The following is a 22,367-nucleotide window of genomic DNA, read 5'->3' as shown; positions in this document are numbered from 1 at the left end:
AGGTGATTCTGTGTGGGCTGGCTGTTATGTTCCTAACATTCAGTATAATTCATGCAAATTCTTATTAAAAACAGGAAATAAAAGCAATGGCTTCCAAACACAACAACAACAAAATGTTGCTGGGCTTATGAATTATTCTTCTTGATTGTGTGATGTTTACAAAAGCTTGCTAAGTGATCCTCACCCGCAGGCTGCCGTGGGTTGTGGTGGCTTTAACTGAGAAACACGCTGCTTTTGAGGGAAGAAACCACATCACAGGGACACAACCTGATTGATATGTTAACTGTTGCAGTAACATTAGAAATGTGTTCAGGTTGAACTAGCATTGTGATCCTCCCCAGTCAGTACCCCTCGAGTTATTTTACAGACTGGTAAAATAAAAATCTCAGTGGATTTACAATCAAACCCATAAAGATGGATTTGAGAGGAGAGTCAGTGAGTTCATGACCAAGGTCATTGCCATGGAGACAGCAGTTCCCTCCCTCTATCCCTCACTCCAACAGCCCCCCGTCTCGTAACTGCCACAATTCAATGGTCCGCCGCTCCTCTGGAATCTGTATTAATGTCTGCAACTCGTCTCCTGCTCCTCTGGGATTTCCAGTAATATCTGCTGACTAGCTTCCTGCTCCTCAGGGAGATGAGGTATGGCTGCTGGCTTGTCGTCTAGCTCCTCGGAGAGTGACAGGGATGTCAACAGGTTACACAGAAGCTGGCGTGTGAAGCGTTTCTTCGCAGCAGCAAGACAAGACTACAATAGTGAGAATGAGTCATTAAGGTTGAATTAGTCTCTTTAGTGTGTTGTGTATGTACATTACATGAAGTCACAGCTTGACATTTCACTCATGACTGAAAGGCCATGGTTTATATTGGCATTTGACTATAGAACCAACTTCTGAAGTGGCACTGCTGAGGGAGTGCTGCTTTTTAAGTAGAAAATAACATATTTTATATCCTCTACCGTAAAATGACAACTCTTCGCCCAAGTTCTCTTTCAATCTTTTTATTTCATTGTGTTTGTTTCGGAGAAGCATTTTGTCATCTTGAGGCCCAGCAATCCGGGCATGGTGAGACAGAGCTCAGTTCTGCTTTAGTGCACTGCTCTGGGATAACAGTGCACTTCCATTACCTTGAAAATGCTCCTGTCAGCAGAAACACAACACACCATGGGGGGTTCATTCACATACATTCCCTCACACACACACACACACTTCAACACGTGTAGATAGTCTACTTAACCACGCACCTTCCCCTGAGACACACACCCACAAACTCAAAAGTGTCTGCCCGATGAAGAGAAGCTGTGAGACACAGGTTTCTCTCATCTACAGGATCTTCTAGACCTGTTGGATGAGATGAAATATTACTGAACTAGTGTTAATAAGAAGATTAAGAGATACGGAACGTATGCTGGGCCATAAGCCTGCATACAGCAAGGAGAGAGGGATGTAGTCAGATGGGCTATAGTAGACATTCTGCAGAGCAGACAGAGCTCCTGTGAGCTGCATAGAGCTGTGCAGAGAGAGCTGTGCAGGTAGGCTGTGCAGTGATGCTAGCGAGACACTGTGACTCAGCCTGGGTGTCAGAGGTTGCTGGCTCTGCAGGTGACACATGCAGATTTATGTAAATTGTCCCAGCACCACTCCTGGCCCTTCCCGTATTCAGGCAGGGTAGTCCGGTAATTACCAGGATAGGGGCGGTCTGGAGGGGGCCTGTACCTGTTTGGTGAGGCCTAGGTCAAGGACATCCATCTCTCTAATGGGTGCTGGGAGAAAACAGGCAGCGACCAACAGACACGCATTCATGCTCACACTCAAGTACCATTACTTCCAAATGGACAGGACCTAATTACATGAATAATTGATGGCAGAAATGCAAATAGAAATGCATAAGCAAATGTGCAGAAAGTAGTGGCATGAATAAAGATGAAGATATCCCTGCCCCTGTCCCGCCCTGCCCCTGTCTCCAGGTGACTGATGAGGTGATGATGAGCAATACATACACGAGCAGACGTCCTCGGAACAGTTCAATCTAAGATACTATAAAAAACATTGTTCCAGACTCATTGTGCTTCTGGTATAGTAGGAAGCTCTGTCAGACTCTAAACTAGTTGGACACAAAAAAGTCCAGTGGCTTGAACCTAAATGACCTGACTGAAATGTTTTTTTTTTTTTTTTTTTACTCATAGTTAACCTTTCCTCACCATCAGCTTGGTATGAAAGGCAAACCTCAAAATTAAAAAAAATGCTTTTAAATGGAAAAAGTAAGAGTTAATTTAATAGAATAGACTTTGAGTGCTTTCATATTAGCGATGTGGAGAGTAGTTCAATCAGGTATGTTAGTTTTTGTGCTGGAGTTTTAGAGTTGGGCAGATTGGAAATGTATGTCTGTTTGGTAATGAATATAATACAAATTGACTTCAATTTATGAAAACCCAATGAAATTGATCCTGTAATCTCTTTGAGCACACTGACACTAACTTACCATGACCTCCAGTATCACTAAGTCATTATACCTCGCTGAAATAAAATGTGACGGCACAAAACCAAACTGTATTCCGATACAGACCCCCACTACCAGGGGGGAATTAGTGTCACTTTCAAGCACATCACTAGAAAATCACAGACGAAAGTCAGTTTACATTTTCGACTTCTCAGCAATGAAACACACCAGGCAGCACTGCAATACAAATCACTTTGACTGAGCCAGAACTAAAGTTGGAGCCCAAAGTTGCTTTGATAATGTAATTTTCTGCTCACCGGTTTATGTCTCAGAGAGAAAAACAATGGAAGAGTGTATTGATTTCAGATGTACAGTGCATTCAGAAAGTAATCAGAACCCTTGACTTTTTCCTAATTTTGTTACGTTACAGCCTTATTCTAAAATGTAATACATCGTTTTTTCCTCTCGTCACTCTAAACACAATACCCTATAATGAAGCAATTTTTGCAAAATGTATATAAAAAAAACAACTTAAATATCACATTTACATAAGCATTCAAACCCTTTACTCAGTACTTTGTTGAAGCACATTTGGCAGTGATTACAGCCTCAAGTCTTCTTGGGTATGACGCTACAAGGTTGGCACAACTGTATTGGGGATTTTCTCTCATTCTTCTCTGCAGATCCTCAAGCTCTGTCAGGTTGGATGGGGAGCATTGCTGCACAGCTATTTTCAGGTCTTTCCAGACCTTTTCAATCAGGTTCAAGTCCAGGCTCTAGCTGGGCCACTCAAGCACATTCAGAGACTTGTCCCCGAAGCCACTCCTGCGTTGTCTAGGCAGTGTGCTTAGGGTCATTGTCTAGGCAGTGTGCTTAGGATCTCTCTGTACCAGGTTCTGTTCATCTTTCCCTCAATCTTTACAAGTTTCTCCCAGTCCCTGCCGCTGAAAAACATTCCCACAGCATTATGCTGCCACCAGCATGCTTCACCGTAGAGACGGTGGTGCCAGGTTTCTTGCAGACGTGGCGCTTGGCATTCAAGCCAAAGAGTTCAATCTTGGTTTCATTAGACCAGAGAATCTTGTTTCTCATGGTCTGATAGTCATTTAGGTGCCTTTTGGCAAACTCCAAATGGGCTGTCATGTTCCTTTTACTGAGGAGTGGCTTCCGTCTGGCCACTCTACCATAAAGCCCTGATTTGTGGAGTGCTGCAGAGATAGGTGTCCTTCTGGAAGGTTCTCCCATCTCCATAGTGGAACTCTAGAGCTCTGTCAGAGTGACCATCGGGTTCTTGGTCACCTCCCTAACGAAGGCCCTGCACCCCCGATTGCTCAGTTCGTCCGGGTGGCCAGCTCTAGGAAGAGTCTTGGTGGTTCCAAACGTCTTCCATTTAAGAATGATGGAGGCCACTGTTTTCTTGGGGACCTTCAATGCTGCAGACATTTTTTGGTACCCTTCCCCAGATCTGTGCCTTGACACAATACTGTCTCGGGGCTCTACGGACAATTCCTTCAACCTCATGGCTATAGATAGGTGTATGCCTTTCCAAATCATGTCCAATCAATTGGATTAACCACAGATGGACTCCAATCAAGTTATAGAAACATTTCAAGAATGACCAATGGAAACAGGATGCACCTGAGCTCAATTTCGAGTCTGAATACTTATGTAAATAAGGTATTCCTGTTTTACATTTTTAATACATTTGCAAAAAAATCTAAAAACATGTTTTTGCTCTGCCATTATGGGGTATTGTGTGTAGAGGGTGAATAAAAAAAAAATCATCAATTTTAGAATAAAGCTGTAAAGTAAGGAAATGTCGAAAAAGGGAAGGGGTCTGAATACTTTCCAAATGCACTGTACTAGAGGTCGACCGATTAATCGGAATGGCCGATTAATTAGGGCCGATTTCAAGTTTTCATAACAATCGTAAATCGGTATTTTTGGACACCGATTTGGCCGATTTATTTAACTAGGCAAGCCAGTTAAGATCACATTCTTATTTTCAATGACGGCCAAGGAACGGTGGGTTAACTGCCTTGTTCAGGGGCAGAACGACAGATTTTTACCTTGTCAGCTCGGGGATTCGTTTTTGCAACCTTCCGGTTACTAGTCCAACACTCTAACCACCTGCCTTACATTGCACTCCACGAGGAGCCTGCATGGCAGGCTGACTACCTGTTACGCGAGGGCAGCAAGAAGCTGTAAGTTGTAAGTTGCTAGCTAGCATTAAACTTATCTTATAAAAAACAATCAATCTTAACATAATCACTAGTTAACTACACATGGTTGATGATATTACTAGTTTATCTAGCGTGTCCTGCGTTGCATATAATCGATGCGGTGCCTGTTAATTTCTCATCGAATCACAGCCTACTTCGCCAAACGGGTGATGATTTAGCACTGTCGTTGCACCAAACCTAACCATAAACATCAATGCCTTTCTTTAAAATCAATACACAAGTATATATTTTTAAACCTGCATATTTAGTTAATATTGCCTGCTAACATGAATTTCTTATAATTAGGYAAATTGTGTCACTTCTCTTGCYTWCCGTGCAAGCAGTCAGGGTATATGCAGCAGTTTGGMCCACCTGGCTCGTTGCYAACTGTGTGAAGTCCATRTATTCCTAACAAAGACCGTAATTAATTTGCCAGAATTGTACATAATTATGAGATAACATTGAAGGTTGTACAATGTAACAGCAATATTTAGACTTAGGGATGCCACCCGTTAGATAAAATACGGAACGGTACCGTATTTCACTGAAAGAATAAACGTTTTGTTTTCGAAATGATAGTTTCCGGATTCGACCATATCAATGACCAAAGGCTCGTATTTCTGTGTGTTATTATGTTATAATTAAGTCTATGATTTGATATATGATAGAGCAGTCTGACTGAGCGATGGTAGGCAGCAGCAGGCTCGTAAGCATTCATTCAAACAGCACTTTAGTGCGTTTGCCAGCAGCTCTTCGCAATGCTTCAAGCATTGAGCTGTTTATGACTTCAAGCCTATCAACTCCCGAGATTAGGCTGGTGTAACCGATGTGAAATGGCTAGCTAGTTAGCGGGGTGCGCGCTAATAGCGTTTCAATCGGTGACGTCACTCGCTCTGAGACTTGGAGTAGTTGTTCCCCTTGCTCTGCAAGGGCCGCGGCTTTTGTGGAGAAATGGGTAACGATGCTTCGAGGGTGGCTGTTGTCGATGTGTTCCTGGTTCGAGCCCAGGAAGGGGCGAGGAGCGGGTCAGAAGCTATACTGTTACACTGGCAATACTAAAGTGCCTATAAGAACATCCAATAGTCAAAGGTATATGAAATACAAATGGTATAGAGAGAAATAGTCCTATAATTCCTATAATAACTACAACCTAAAACTTCTTACCTGGGAATATTGAAGACTCATGTTAAAAGGAACCACCTGCTTTCATATGTTCTCATGTTCTGAGCAAGGAACTTAAACGTTAGCTTTTTTACATGGCACATATTGCACTTTTACTTTCTTCTCGAACACTTTGTTTTTGCATTATTTAAACCAAATTGAACATGTTTCATTATTTATTTGAGGCTAAATTGATTTTATTGATGTATTATATTAAGGTAAAAGAAAAGTGTTCATTCAGTATTGTTGTAATTGTCATGATTACAAATACATTTTAAATCGAATACAGAGTTTCACATGTGAAAAATGTTCTTGTGAAAAACTCACGTTCCCATATGGAATTGCATTTTCACATGTAAAAAACAATCACATTTGCAGTTTCACATTTCTGAGCGTAACTGCTGCATGCGCACGCCTCTCTTCTTCATACTGTATGTTGGTCAGTGATCATTGGAAGAAGCCCAGTGAACAGAACAGAGAAGTTAGCTCTCCATTACCTTATTTATCCTTTTTACATTTACATTTTAGTCATTTAGCAGACACTCTTATCTAGAGGTACTTAAAGGAGCAATTAAGGTTAAGTGCCTTGCTCAATACTGATTTTGCACCTAGTCGGCTTGGGGATTCAAACCAGCGACCTTTTGGTTACTGACCCAACGCCGTAATTTACCTAATTTTGATAACTGTTATTTTGGGCAATATTTATAATATTCTTGTTTCGCTTTTTGTATAAAAAATCTTAAAATTACAGCTCAATTTGAGCAAATTATGAATTTGCGATTAATCATGATTAATCACAGCAATCCTGCAATGACCTTGCAGTTTTTTTATTGATAGACAGCCCTAGTTGACATTAAAATTTGAAAATGCGCATGTGAAAGTGTAGCGGACATTAGTCGGTCATGGTTGCTCATGGTCACGTGATGAAGTAGCCTCGCCTGAGACTTCAAAATTAGTGGTGGCCCTCTTGGTTGAATGGTCGAATGGTCCATTTACGAATGGTCGTAGACACAGGTTTTAATCCTGCCAGGTACAAAACCACACGTGTGAAACTTATAATATCACATGTGAAATGTTGGGAAACCACATGAAATAAAATGTTATTTGTGCCGAATACAACAGGTGCAGACCTTACCGTGAAATGCTTACTTATTAGCCCTTAACCAGCAATGCAGTTAAGAAAAATAAGAGTTAAGAAAATATTTACAAATTAAACTAAAGTTAAAAAAAAGTTACAATAAAATAACTAAATTCAAGGCTATATAAACTCAGCAAAAAAATATACGTCCTCTCATTGTCAACTGCGTTTATTTTCAGAAAACTTAACATGTGTAAATATTTGTATGAACATAACAAGATTCAACAACTGAGACATTAACTTAACAAGTTCCACAGACATGTGACTAACATAAATGGAATAATGTGTCCCTGAACAAAAGGGGGGTCAAAATCAAAGGTAACAGTCAGTATATGGTGTGGCCACCAGCTGCATTAAGTACTGCAGTGCATCTCTTCCTCATGGACTGCACCAGATTTGCCAGATCTTGCTGTGAGATATTACCCCACTCTTCCACCAAGGCACTTCCATTCTTTCAGGCCAGGGACACAACAATGTATGAATTAATGCTTGTATCAGAATCGCTGTTATAATCATTGTCCAGTACGGAGATTTAAGTAAAACCACAAGTCCAAATCCATATCTACATCCATGGCTAATTTAGGAAAGGGACAATTTTAGCTAGCTGGCTAGCTAGTTACCGGAGGACAACGACACAACAAGACGCAACATTTCAAGTTTTTGTCAATGGCATATTTTTTTATTTAACCTTTATTTAACCAGGTAGGCCAGTTGAGAACAAGTTCTCATTTACAACTGCAACCTGGCCAAGATAAAACAAAGCAGTGCGACAAAAACAACAACACAGAGTTAAACATGGGATAAACAAACATACAGTCAATAACACAATAGAAAAATCTATACACGGTGTGTGCAAATGTAGTAAGATTAGGGAGGTAAGGCAATAAATAGGCCATAGTGGCGAAATAATTACAATTTAGCATTAACACTGGAGTGATAGTTGTGCAGATGATGATGTGCAAGTAGAGATACTGGGGTGTAAAAGAGCAAAAATAAATAACAATATGGGGATGAGGTAGTTGAGTGGGCTATTTACAGATGGGCTGTGTACAGGTGCAGTGATTGGTAAGCTGCTCTGACAGCTGATGGTTAAAATTAGTGAGGGAGATATAAGTCTCCAGCTTCAGTGATTTTTGCAATTTGTTCCAGTCATTGGCAGCAGAGAACTGGAAGGAAAGGCTGCCAAAGGAGGAGTTGGCTTTGGGGATGACCAGTGAAATATACCTGCTGGAGCATGTGCTACAGGTGGGTGTTGCTATGGTGACCAGTGAGCTGAGATAAGGCAAGGCTTTACCTAGCAAATACTTATAGATGACCTGGAGCCAGTGGGTCTGGCAACGAATATGAAGCGAAGGCCAGCCAACGAGAGCTTACAGGTCGCAGTGGTGGGTAGTATTTGGGGCTTTGGTGACAAAAGGGATGGCACTGTGATAGACTACGTCCAGTTTGCTGAGTAGAGTGTTGGAGGCTATTTTGTAAATGACATCGCCGAAGTCAAGGATCGGTAGGATAGTCAGTTTTACGAGGATGTGTTTGGCAGCATGAGTGAAGGATGCTTTGTTGCGAAATAAGCCGATTCTAGATTTAATTTTGGATTGGAGATGCGTAATGTGAGTCTGGAAGGAGAGTTTACAGTCTAACCAGGCACCTAGGTATTTGTAGTTGTCCACAAGTCAGAACCCTCCAGAGTAGTGATGCTAGTCGGGCGGGCAGGTGCGGGCAGCGATCGGTTGAAGAGCATGCATTTAGTTTTACTAGCATTTAAGAGCAGTTGGAGGCCACGGAAGGAGTGTTGTATGGCATTGAAGCTTGTCTTGAGGTTTGTTACCACAGTGTGCAAAGAAGGGCCAGAAGTATACAGAATGGTGTCGTCTGTGTAGAGGTGGATCAGAGAAAAAGAGTCAGCCCGAGAATTGAACTCTGTGGCACCCCCATAGAGACTGCCAGAGGTCCGGACAACAGGCCCTCCCATTTGACACAATGAACTCTATCAGAGAAGTAGTTGGTGAACTAGGCGAGGCAGTCATTAGAGAAACCAAGGCTGTTGAGTCTGCCGATAAGAATGCGATGATTGACAGAGTCGAAAGCCTTGGCCAGGTTGATGAAGACGGCTGCACAGTACTGTCTTTTATCGATGGTGGTTGTGATATCGTTTAGGACCTTGAGCGTGGCTGAGGTGCACCCATGACCAGCTCGGAAACCAGATTGCATAGCGGAGAAGGTACGGTGGGATTCGAAATGGTTGATGATCTGTTTGTTAACTTGGCATTCGAAGATTTTGGAAAGGCAGGGCAGGATGGATATAGGTCTATAACAGTTTGGGTTCCCTTGGCTTCAACGCTACGGGCGGCAACAGTGTTATACTCATTTGGACCAGACAGCGTCAGAATGATGGCCTACACATAGCGAGATAGAGGGGCGCTGTTTCGCTCACTCGGATAGTTTCTCCGGTGAGATACATTCAGCCTCTTGCGAATTGAAGGAAAATTATGAAACACGGAGAGATGAAAGGTATGTTTTTTTATTTGATTTCTTGGTAAAAAATTTGGGGAAGCCTTGCTTCCCTTGGCATCCATTAATACATTTTTGGGGGAAGCCTTGCTTCCCTTGGCATCCATGAATACATTTTTTGGGGAAGCCTTGCTTCCCTTGGCATCCATGAATACACTGCTGGTTTTTGATCAATTGGATGAATGGAACATGCTCTCATCAGTTTTATTTTTACTTCTGGAGACCCCACTACAAGATTTTTCAGTTTACATGATAAAGTGCTCTGTCCTTGTGCTCCAGGCACACACTCACGTACACACAGTCTCAGTAGCATGCAGGGCCTGCGCCAGACCTAATCAGTTGGACAGGCATTTGATTTCTATAGGGCCTGCTTTTTCTCATGGGATCTCCTGTGAGACCAAAGGGCAGCTTGTGAGTTTCAAGTTTGGGGAAGCTTACAATTTATCCTATAATTTCTACCTATCTGCATGCCAGTTATGTGCATTTTTGTGGAACAGTTCCATTTCAATAATAATGTTTTAGTTTCTCAAAATTGTCACATGGTTAATCATAATAATCTGAATTAAAATGATAAAAATCAAAAAGTTAAAATTCAACTAATTTAAGAGCACCAGACTTTGCCATATCGACACATTGTTAGCCTATACCGTGATCCATTGGCAGCTAAAGAAATTACAGAAATTGACTAGGCCTACTGGTTACATATGTAATCTGGAATTGATCAAAATAAACAATCAAAGGGCAAACAATTCACACAATGAAACAAAGAATGTGCAAGAATAGGTGGGAGACAGCTGAGTGCATTCGGGAGAGCTGAGTGAATGCATTCTGGAGAGAGACGCCCATATCTTCGCCACATACCCCTCCTCTTCCTGTCTCAACATTTTAAATTACACTCAAGACACATTATCTTCACACATTACCTGTCAGTTGTTCACTGACAGCAGCAGCTTTTTGGGCTCCCGAGTGGCGCAGCGGTCTAAGGCACTGCAGCTCAGTGCTAGAGGTGTCACTACAGACCCTGGTTCGATCCCAGGCTGTATCACAACTGGCTGTGATCGGAAGTCCCATAGGGCGGCACACAATTGTCCCAGTGTCGTGTAGGCCGTTAATGTAAAATTTAAATAAATTCTTAACTGACCTACCTAGTTAAATAAATATATATATATTGTTTTATAAACTGAATAAGCAGCTAGGCATATTGCCACTCGCGCTGCACAAATTGCTGACTTCCCAAATAGGCATAAGCCTTTGCACTCACTTGTGATTTGAAACAATCCAAAGCAAAAACAATTTAAGAAGCTAATGATGTTCTGTGGCTAAGTCAAGCCCTCTGGTAAAGTATTTTGAGTGGTTTTATTTAGACAGAAGTAATTATATAGTTTTGACAAAACATCAATTTACTTTAGGGGAAGCCAGCATCCATCCGAACAGTGCACTGTAAACTTCCTGAAACCAGAGATCTGTATATGAGATGAGATGCTCATGTATCCGCCCTCTCAATGAGAGTTGTTGTCCCAAAGGTGGGAATGCAGACAATAAGCTTAGATCTGCATATTATGCCCATAGAAACGCATTGGGCTTATTCAGGACAGATTTTGGCGAGAGTGAGCCATCTTGCTTCGCCTCTTCCTCTCTGCTGAAACTAGCGAGCGAAACAGCGCCACTCTGTTTTGCTATATGTAACCCATGTATCTGATACTGTCTGGCCATTAAAAGTATGACATGTCATACTCCTTTTGTCCTTTTGAATCAGATACATGGTCTACATTTACGGAGACAGAGGGGAGCTGTTTTGCTCGCTCGGATGCTTTATCTGAGATTGATGTGTCTTTCTGTCAGCGCGCGTCTCAGTCAAATAAATGATCGATATTTAAAAGATTTTATTTGGACAGGCAAGGAGGTACTGTAGGGCAGCCCAGGCCCCATAGGGCCCGCCCATAACGCCAGCCCTGGTAGCATGTTCATGGAACGACACACACACAAATTGAAGCTTTCAAGATATATGTGTTCATTTGATAAGCGCAGCCAATCTTGAGACCTATTCACCCCCAACAAAATCCTCTATCGTGTTGAATATTAAAGAGGAGATTTGCTTTTTATATTCTGTCTGTTTTTTCTCTTCACAGAACTTCAACCTCATTCCCATACAGTTCATGTATGCTTTTCTGGTGCTGCTGGAAGTCGTCGTTTTTCAATAGTACCTTTGCAGTGCCTCATGCTGCATTTGTCAACATGAAGTTTGACTTGAAGGACCTTTAACATAGGAGTGGTTTGCTACAAAGCCAACTGTTGCTTAAAAGTTTGCTTTGAAGATAGTCTACAAGACTCGATAAACCTACTGTCATAGTAGTCTTTAACCTCTAACGAGTCACAAACCCGGATCCGGGATCCCCCCCATCAAAAAAGCTGACTAGCATAGCCTAGCCTAACGCCACAGGGATATCATATAACATAATTTTCATGAAATCACAAGTCCAATACAGCAAATGAAAGATAAACATCTTGTGAATCCAGCCATCATTTCCGATTTTTAAAATGTTTTACAGCGAAAACACAATATGTATTTCTATTAGCTAACCACAATAGCAAAAGACTCAACTGCATATTTTCACAATTTTTCTACCGCATAGGTAGCTATCATCACAAACTACACAAATAGAGAATATAATTAGCATAACCAAGAAACAACTTCATTCAGATGACAGCTTTATAACATGTTATACAATAAATCTATGTTTGTTCGAAAATGTGATATTTGAGGTATAATATCATAGTTTTACAATTGCAGCTACCATTAAAATATATCACCAAAAGCAGCCGAATAATTACAGAGTAGCAACGTGAAATACCTAAATACTCATTCATAAAACATTATAGAAAATACATGGTGTACAAGCAAATGAAAGATAAAATCTGTGAAATCTAGCCAATATTCTGATTTTTATAAGTGTTTTACAGCAAAACATTATAGCATTATATTTTAGCTTACCACAATAGCCAAAACACAACCGCATTATTCACGCGCAAAAGATAGCATTCTCGCAAAAACCAGACAAAAGATATAAAATTAATCACTAACCTTGACCAACTTCATCAGATGACAGTCTTATAACATCATGTTACACAATACATATTATGTGTTTTTTCGAAAATGTTGCATATTTAGAGGTACAAATCTTGGATTTACATTGTGAATACGTAGCCAAAAATGCCACAAAATTCATTCCGGAAGATATTTTCGAGGACAAGTTCAATAACTAATCAAAGAACTCATCATAAACTTTACAAAAAAATACATGTTGGACAGCAAATGAAAGATACACTAGTTCTTAATGCAATCGCCGTGTTAGATTTTTTAAAATAACTTTACCATAACAAACAGCTTACGTTATAGCGAGACAGCGCCCGCAAAAAGGAAGGAAAATAGGACTAAACATTTTCCACAGAAATACGAAATAACATCATAAATGGTTCTTACTTTTGCTGAGCTTCCATCAGAATCTTGTACAAGGAGTCCTWMGTCCAGAATAAATCGTTMTTTGGTTTTAMAATGTCCTCTTCTCCTGTCGAATTAGCAACATTAGCTAGCCYTGTGGCGCGAACATGCCCAAATTCTCCTGACGCAAAGAAAGGAAAATTCCAAAACTCGCAATAAACGTTGAATAAACTGATACAACTCGGTTGAAAAAAAACTACTTTATGATGTTTTTATCACATCTATCAAATAAAATCAGAGCCGGAGACATCCACSGTCTATACCGAACGCTTTTCAMAAGCCAATGCTGATGTCCTTCCCGCGCCTAGGTAGAGAAAGGAAATTGTGGTCACGTCATTCCAAGAGCTCTTGTTCGACCTCAGATCAAGCTAGACACCCCATTCCACCTCCCACTGCCTGTTGACATCTAGTGGAAGGCGTATGAAGTGCATGTATATCCATAGATTTCAGGCAATTGAATAGGAAGGCCCTGGAACAGAGCCTCGATTTCAGATTTTTCACTTCCTGTCAGGAAGTTTGCTGCAAAATGAGTTCTGTTTTACTCACAGATATAATTCAAACAGTTTTAGAAACTTGAGAGTGTTTTCTATCCAATAGTAATAATGCATATTGTACGATCTAGAATAGAGTACGAGGCCGTTATATTTGGGCACGATTTTTCCCAAAGTGGAAATAGCGCCCCCCTATTGACAAGAAGTTTTAACATGGATCATATGTTCCACTCGTTTTTTAACTGTTAGTGTAACCTGAATAGCTGAACTTTCATACTGTCGCTCTACTTTCTAACTCTGGGTGCTTTCTGTAGGACATGGTTGACTCGGGGACTGGGGTTCCCAGTGTTTTCTGCATGGCAGAATTCAAATCCAGATCATTCCACTCTCATGGTTGTAGTAATTGTGCTACATTAATCACATCCCTCTGTTTCAGCAGGACCCACAGCCTCTTTTCCGGTGTATTTTTAATTGACTATAAATCAGGTGTGCTTTTGACAAATGACGGTAATTACAGGGGAGGCCATTATGGTGTGAGGGAGTGTTTCCCTCAGAAAAAAAGAGGGTCCGGTGGGGAATGATCCTGTTGTGTTTGAGGGGTACAACCAGGCCTGTCCCTCTCCCTACTGAGGCACACTGACCTACTGAGGCACACTGACCCGGAGCAGTACTGCTATGTGGGGCACCATGCGACGGACTCTGCTGATGGAAGTTTGGGAGGGAGAGAGGAGAGAGGAAGCAGGAAGAGATGTACAATGTATACTATACTATGGTGGAGAGGAAGCAGGGAAGTATTGTTCCACCTTCCTGCCAGGCTGCCACACCTGCAGCTAGCTGAGAGCTGGCACCATTGGCTGGTGAGAGACAAAGCCTGGAGTGCCTGTCCACAGAAGCATCCGGAGCATAGGGCCAACCATGCCAGGATCCCATCTGCAATCACCACACAGTTGGCTACCATTTGATCTGCTCTGATCTGCTTTCTTTAGAAGAATCTGCAGTGATCGCCTTTCTCTTCTCTGCTCACTAACCTACTTACCAGACAAATTTACATTTCTGATGCAAATCGTCGTACATCTGCTAGGACGAACAAACAACATCCACATCAACACTCTGGGGAACAATAACCAAACATGTTTCATTCAAGGAGGATGTTCACCAATTAGTAACATGAGCTTTTTAATTGCAGCTTTGAATAAGTATTTAAAGTCTTGCAATTTCTGTGCATATACAAACTGTCACGATTACTAACCTCCTGTGTCCAGGGTTCTGCCTCTGTTCTGCTTCTGAAATGAATTCACATTCAGAAGTCAGCTGGTGCTACAGAGTGTTCTCTACCCAAATATTTTACTATAGTAAAAACATGATACTCGTTATGTATTCCTGATGCATTTGGTTTGGATTAAAGTAGCTGTCATCTTTGTACGTAGCTTCACCACCATGTAAAAGCAAGGATTAAATCCATGCTGTGCTCGTGATACATTTTACATTTTAGTCATTTAGCAGACACTCTTCTCCAGAGCGACTTACAATTAGTGCATTCATCTTAAGATTAAGGAGTGAGACAACAACACATCACAATCATATCATGTATATTTTCCCTCAATAAAGTATTTATCAGCAAAGTCAGTGCTAGTAGGAAAAGACAAGTGCCTTTTTTGGAGGCAGCGGAAGGGGGGCGTTGGGAGGGCCGTGAGAGTTATTTAAGATACTCAGACGTTTTCGGAAGCTGGGCAGGGACTCCGCTGTCCTGACTTTAGGGGCAAGCTTGTTTCACCATTGGGGTGCCAGGACAGAGAAGAGGTTTGACTGGGCTGAGCGGAGCTACTCTCCTGGCCAAGAGACCAGAGGTGGCGGAATGGAGTGCTCGGGTTGGGATGTAGGGTTTGAGCATAGCCTGAAGGTAAGGAGGGGCACTTCCCCCTGTTGGTCCATATGCAAGTACCAGGGTCTTGAAGATGACATATCTTTGACTGGAAGCCAGTGGAGTGTGCGGAGGAGCGGAGTGACATGGGAGAACTTAGGAAAGTTGAACACAAGGAGGGCTGCGACATACTGGATAAGTTGCAGGGGTTTGATGGCACAAGGAGGGAGCCCAGGCAACAGAGAGTCGCAGTAGTCTAGAAGGCAGATGATAAGTGCCTAGATTAGGACCTGCACCACTTCCTGTGGGATGAAAGGTCATACACTATGGATGTTGTAGAGCATGAACCTGCAGGAGCGAGTCACTGCAGAGAATGACAGGGCGTTGTCCTGGGGCATGCCAAAAATATTTTCTCTACGGTGAGGGGGACACCGTGGAGTTGTTGAGGTTGAGGGGAGCGACTTTGGCCATCTTGAAGTCAGAGGGGACGCAGCCAGTGATCAGGAATGAGAACGGAGGAGGGGATGGGGTCAATTGGGCAGGTTGTTGGGCGGCCAAAGATCACTAGTCACAGGATTTGATCTGGAAAGAGACAGGAGAAAGAGGTCAAAGCGTAGGGTAGTTCTGTGTGAGAGGGATCAGTGGGCTCAGTGAATGAGGATCGGATGTCGTCAACCTTTTTTTAAAGAGGATTAAAGACGGAGGAGAAAGCGGAGAAACGTTTCCCAGGGTTTGAGGCAAAAGCTTGACATTTAGAGTGATAGTAAATGTCTTTCGCAGCGGATACAGAAGACGAGAAGGAAGAGAGGAGGGAGTAGAACGATGATTGGTCCTCCGGAAGTTTGGGAGGGGAAGGTTGAGCCGGGTGGGAGGAAAGGGGACAGTGAGAGTCAAAGACTGCAAAAGGGATTCCGGTTCCGGTATTCCGGTTCCGGTGGCATGCATTGAAACGAGTGACTATCTCATGGCTTTTCTTTAGCAAAATAACTATGAACTGAGTTATTTTCAAAAAAAAATTAACATACTGTATTCCATCACATTATGGTGTGGGACATTTACTGTATTACATGGTACAATAGCAGGTTTATTTCACTCCAGTACCTGGCATCTTTCCATTCACAATACACCTGTGGGAACATGGTGGCTCTCAACACCCGACAACAGAAAGAGTTGGCCACTACTATCTGAGAGATTGTTTGTGAGGAAATTACCTCTGCCCTCGACTTGCAATTTAAACCGATAAATGAATCTCTTGCCCGGCTCACTTCAAAAGTGAATACCTACTCAAATAAAGTGGAACGGGGGCAACTCCATGAACTCGAAACAGCACAAACTAACCTAGAAAGGGAAATCAATTTCCTAAAAAAAGGAAACAGAATAACTTGAAAATCATTCCTGTAAATTCAGTGTGTGGATCACAGGACTTGAAACTGGTGTGGAAGCGTGCAACCCAACTTCCTTCATGAGCAATCTTTATGAATTATGTGGAACAATCTCAGCTAAAGCCCCACACATACAAACCAGTTAGAGAGCCTTCAGAAAGTATTCACACCCTTTGACTTTTTCCATTTGTGTTAGACTGAATTTAAAATGGATTAAATTGAGAGTTTTTGTCACTGGCCTACACACAAAACCCCATAATATTTTATGACATTTTAAAAAATTCATAAAAAATGAAAAGCTGAAATGTCTTGAGTCAATAAGTATTTAACCCCTTGGTTATGGCAAGCCTAAATAAGTAAGAATTCCAGAACAAGTCACATAATAGGTTGCATGGACTCACTCTGTTTGCAAGAGTGTTTAACATGATTTTTGAATGACTACCTCATCTCTGTAACCCACATATACAATTATCTGTAAGGTCCCCCAGTCTATTTCAAACACAGATTCAAGACCAAGGAGGTTTTCTTCTATGATATAATGGCGGTTTGCAAAAACCATTGTTAAAGGTGCATGCCGCCACCTACTGTGCTGGAGTGTGTGGTCAATCACAGATTACAACATTTCTAAATCCTCCTACCTAACTCAGTACTTCTACTAACTTCTAATAGACCCTCCCCCACCCCCCAAATCCCTTCCAAAACCCCCAACCCCGTCCAATGACTCTACACTTCAGTCTTTCCCTCTCTTTAACATACTTACAACAATATAACAACACATGCTCCACCGTTTCATCGACCATACCCTCCAGACACAAACCACTCACATGCTTGCCAACCAGATGTAATGGCGATTTCAATGTACAATGTCCTAAGCACAATCGAGCAAACACCACCTCTTCCTTCCTAATCTGACCTTTGAATCTTGGTCCACCGACCTTTCTTTGGAGGACATATAAATGCCGGCGCTTGTGCTCAGAGTCACATCTCTTCTGCCACATATCTATCAAAATGGCTCTGGTCTTACATTTGGCCTCACCTCTAACCAGTGGAACATTAATATCAATCATATCTTGTTTCAAAGCTCTTTTTGCTAACGGGTCTATTTAATTCCCTTCCCCAGGGATGTTTTCCAATGCCTCGCAAAGGCAACCTATTGGTAGATGGGTAAAAAAAAGCAGACATTCATCCCTTTGAGCATGGTGAAGTTATTACACTTTGGATGGTGTATCAATACACTCAGTCACTAAGATACAGGTGTCCATCGTAACTCAGTTGCTGGAGAGGAAGGAAACCGCTCAGGGATTTCACCATGAAGCCAATATTTATTTAAAACAGTTACAGAATTTAATAGCTGTAACAGGAGAAAACTAAGGATGGATCAACATTGTAGTTACTCCACAATACTAACCTGACAGAGTGAAAGAATGAGTCCTGTACAGAATAACAATATTCATGCATTCTGTTTTCAACAAGGCACTAAAGTAATACTGCAAGAAAAGATGCAGAAATCGCTCTGCCATTTTCCTGGTTGCTAGAATTATAGGTTTGCCTAATTTCCGTTTATGTGACAAAACAATCAAGTATAGTGTAGAGAATCATTATACCATCTAAACCGCTGTGAAATAACAAAAAAATATTGTATTTTCAGCTGTTTGAAGCTGGTGAACAAAACCAAAAGTAAAATACACAAAAACGTAACAGGAAGCATATAAATAGAGCACATAGAAGAGATCTACCGCTTAGACTTGCTTTCAATGAGAATTACAGATCTGTAATTCACATTTCTATGTGAATTTTGTTGGCCAAAAAGTTTCATATTGCAGCTTTAAATTTTCTTCCTGAATACAAAGTGTTTCAGGCAAATCCAATACAACATATTTTCATGCATAGTTGTAGCTGCATCATGTTATGGGTATGCTTGTAATCGTTAAGGACTGGGGAGTTATTCAGGATAAAAAAAGGAACGGAATGGAACTAAGCACAGGATAACAGTTCCAGTCCCCATTCCCCTCTCTGAATCAGTTAACAAACGCTCACTATGTGGTTCCATGGGTTCATCAAGAGTGTGAATGCGTGTGTTTGCTTGTGAGGATGCGTACATGCAAGAGTAGTGCTGTCTTTTACCTAATAGCCTACTTAATCATTGCTGTTTGAATTGCCTGTGCTCAGTACTTGTGACTGTCGTTGTGGACTTGAATTAATTTCAGGCCTACAGTATATGGCTGCATTTACACAGGCCGGCCTATTCTGATATGTTTTTAACTAACTGGTCTAATCAGATCAGCTCTGAAAAATATCTGATGTGAATAGATCTGATTGGTCAAAAGACCAGTTAGTGAAAAAAATATATATCAGAATTGTGCTGCTTGTGTAAACGTAACCTTTGTGTGACAGTCTTGCTAATATGTGGGCGTTTTTGTATTATAGGGGTGTGTTTTCTTCACCTCTGCCAGGCAATCAGCAATCAGTCCTGCAGGTGTCTTTCACCTCTGCTAGGCAATTAGTTATAGTACTTCAGTCTCCCCTGTTGTTTCAGCAGCAGTTAAAGGTCCCGTTTGTTTGGGCTGATGGGCTTATAGGAAAATATATTGCATTTGATCTCTGTGTGTGTTGCAGTAGTGAGGTCATATTCCGTCAAACAGTAGGGGGCATGCAACAAAACTGCCACAAAAGCTAGATGTTTCTGTTTTATCCTCAAACTAAATCATGCACAATACTGTGTTCTACCCATCACAAATACCTTACTCATTATTTCTGATATCCTCTTAATAAGAGACAACCACATTCCATGAAATGGTCTCCATAGTTTTTACATATTCAAACATGAGTGATGTGGCAGTGGCTGGTAGTGTCAATACAGAACACTCTTTCCCTAATTAATTACACAGTATGACCTGAGCTAACTGAAAGGAGATTGTGTTCTAAGTTCACTTCAGAACAGAGGAGGCTGGTGGGAGCTATAGGAGGACACGCTCATTGTAATGCCTGGAATTTACAAGCATTTCGCTACACCCGCAATAACATCTGCTAAACATGTGTATGTGACCAATAAAATTTGATTTGATGGAATGAATGGTCCGGTATCAAACATTCCAAATCAAATTGTATTGGTCACATACACATATTTAGCAGATGTTATTGCGGATGTAGCGAAATGCTTGTGTTCCTAGCTCCAACAGTGCAGTAGTATCTAACAATTCACAATACACATACATCTAAAAGATAAAGAATGGAATTAAGAAATATATAAATATTAGGATGAGCAATGTCGGAGTTATTAGGACGAGCAATGTTGGAGTGGCATTGACTAAAATACAGTAGAATAGAATACAGTATATACATATCAGATGAGTAAAGCAGTATGTAAACATTATTAAAGTGCCTAGTGTCCCATTATTAAAGTGTCCAGTGATTCCATGTCTATGTATATAGGGCAGCAGCCTCTAAGGTGCAGGGTTGAGTAACCAGGTGGTAGCCAGCTAGTGATGGCTATTTAACAGTCTGATGGCCTTGAGATAGAAGCAGTTTTTCAGTCTCTCTGTCCCAGCTTTGATGCACCTGTACTGACCTCACCTTCTGGATGATAGCGGGGTGAACAGGCCTTGGCTCAGGAGGTTGATATCCTTGATGATCTTTTTGGCCTTCCTGTGACATCGGGTGCTGTAGATGTCCTGGAGGGCAGGCAGTGTGCCCCCAGTGATGCGTTGGGCAGACCACACCACCCTCTAGAGAGCCCTGCGGTTGCAAGCGGTGCAGTTGTTGTACCAGACGGTGATACAGCCTGACAGGATGCTCTCAATTGTGCATCTGTAAAAGCTTCTGAGGGTCTTAGGGGTCCAAGCCAAGCGTCCCCAGCTTCTCCTTTACCCAAATCCAGATAGCAGATGTTCTGAAAGAGCTGCAAAACCTGGACCCATATAAATCAGCTGGGCTTGACAATCTAGACCCTCTATTTCTGAAACTATCCGCCGCCATTGGTACGCTAACCCCTTTCATATAACCACATGAATTCCTGTCTCAACTCTCTTTCATATACGTGCTGAGATCCCCAAGTATTGGAAAGCTGCCGCGGTCATCCCCCTCTTCAAAAGGGGAGGACCCTGGACCCAAACTGTTACAGACTATATGCATCCTGCCCTGCCTATCTAAGGTCTTCGAAAGCCAAGTTAATAAACAGATCACTGACCATCTCGAATCCACCGTACCTTCTCCGCTGTGCAATCCGGTTTCCGAGCCGGTCAGGGTGCACCTCAGCCACGCTCAAGGTACTAAATGATATCATAACCGCCATCGGTAAAAAGACAGTACTGTGCAGCCGTCTTCATCAACCTGGCCAAGGCTTTCGACTCTGTCAATACCATATTCTTATCGGCAGACTCAGTAGCCTCGGTTTTTCTGATGACTGCCTTGCCTGGTTCACCAACCTACTTTGCAGACAGAGGTCAGTGTGTCAAATCGGAGGGCATGTTGTTCCGGTCCGCTGGCTACTCTCCCCTGTGTGGGTACCACAGGGTTCAATTCTCGGCCGACTCTTTTCTCTGTATATATCAATGATGTTGCTCTTGCTGCGGGCGATTCCCTGATCCACCTCTACACAGACGACACCATTCTGTATACTTCTGGCCCTTCCTTGGACACTGTGCTATCTAACCTCCAAACGAGCTTCAATGCCATACAACACTCCTTCCGTGGCCTCCAACTGCTCTTAAACGCTAGTAAAACCAAATGCATGCTTTTCAACCGTTCGCTGCCTGCACCCGCCCGCCCGACTAGCATCACCACCCTGGACGGTTCCGACCTAGAATATGTGGACATCTATAAATACCTAGGTGTCTGGCTAGACTGTAAACTCTGCTTCCAGACTCATATTAAACATCTCCAATCCTTTCTATTTCGCAACAAAGCCTCCTTCACTCACACCGCCAAACTTACCCTAGTAAAACTGACTATCCTACCGATCCTCGACTTCGGCGATGTCATCTACAAAATAGCTTCCAATACTCTACTCAGCAAACTAGATGCAGTTTATCATAGTGCCATCCGTTTTGTTACTAAAACACCTTATACCACCCACCACTGCGACCTGTATGCTCTAGTCGGCTGGCCCTCGCTACATATTCGTCGCCAGACCCACTGGCTCCAGGTCATCTATAAGTCCATGCTAGGTAAAGCTCCGCCTTATCTCAGTTCACTGGTCACCATAACAACACCCACACGTAGCGCTCCAGCAGGTATATCTCACTGATCATCCCAAAAGCCAACACCTCATTTGGCCGCCTTTCCTTCCAGTTCTCTGCTGCCTGTGACTGGAACGAATTGCAAAACTCGCTGAAGTTGGAGACTTTTATTTCCCTCACCAACTTTAAACATCTGCTATCTGAGCAGCTAACCGATCGCTGCAGTTGTACATAGTCCATCTGTAAACAGCCCACCCAATTTACCTACCTCATCCCCTTACTGTTTTTATTTATTTACTTTTCTGCTCTTTTGCACACCAGTATCTCTACTTGCACATGATCATCTGATGATTTATCACTCCAGTGTTAATCTGCTAAATTGTAATTATTCGCTCCTATGGCCTATTTATTGCCTACCTCCTCATGCCTTTTGCACACAATGTATATAGACTCATTTTTTCCCCCTACTGTGTTATTGACTTGTTT

General features: G+C 42.1%; 1 protein-coding gene across 1 annotated transcript in view; it reads left to right on the top strand.

The window, feature by feature from the left end:
• The window catches only part of cdh13 (cadherin 13, H-cadherin (heart)), a 526,099-nt gene that overhangs the window by 146,875 nt on the left and 356,857 nt on the right, over positions 1–22,367 (top strand). The gene's annotated exons all lie outside the window — the stretch shown is intronic.

Source organism: Salvelinus sp. IW2-2015, linkage group LG4q.1:29 (genome assembly GCF_002910315.2).
Source record: "Salvelinus sp. IW2-2015 linkage group LG4q.1:29, ASM291031v2, whole genome shotgun sequence".
In the NCBI taxonomy this organism is placed as follows: domain Eukaryota; kingdom Metazoa; phylum Chordata; class Actinopteri; order Salmoniformes; family Salmonidae; genus Salvelinus; species Salvelinus sp. IW2-2015.
This window is presented reverse-complemented; position numbering and strand designations above follow the sequence as displayed.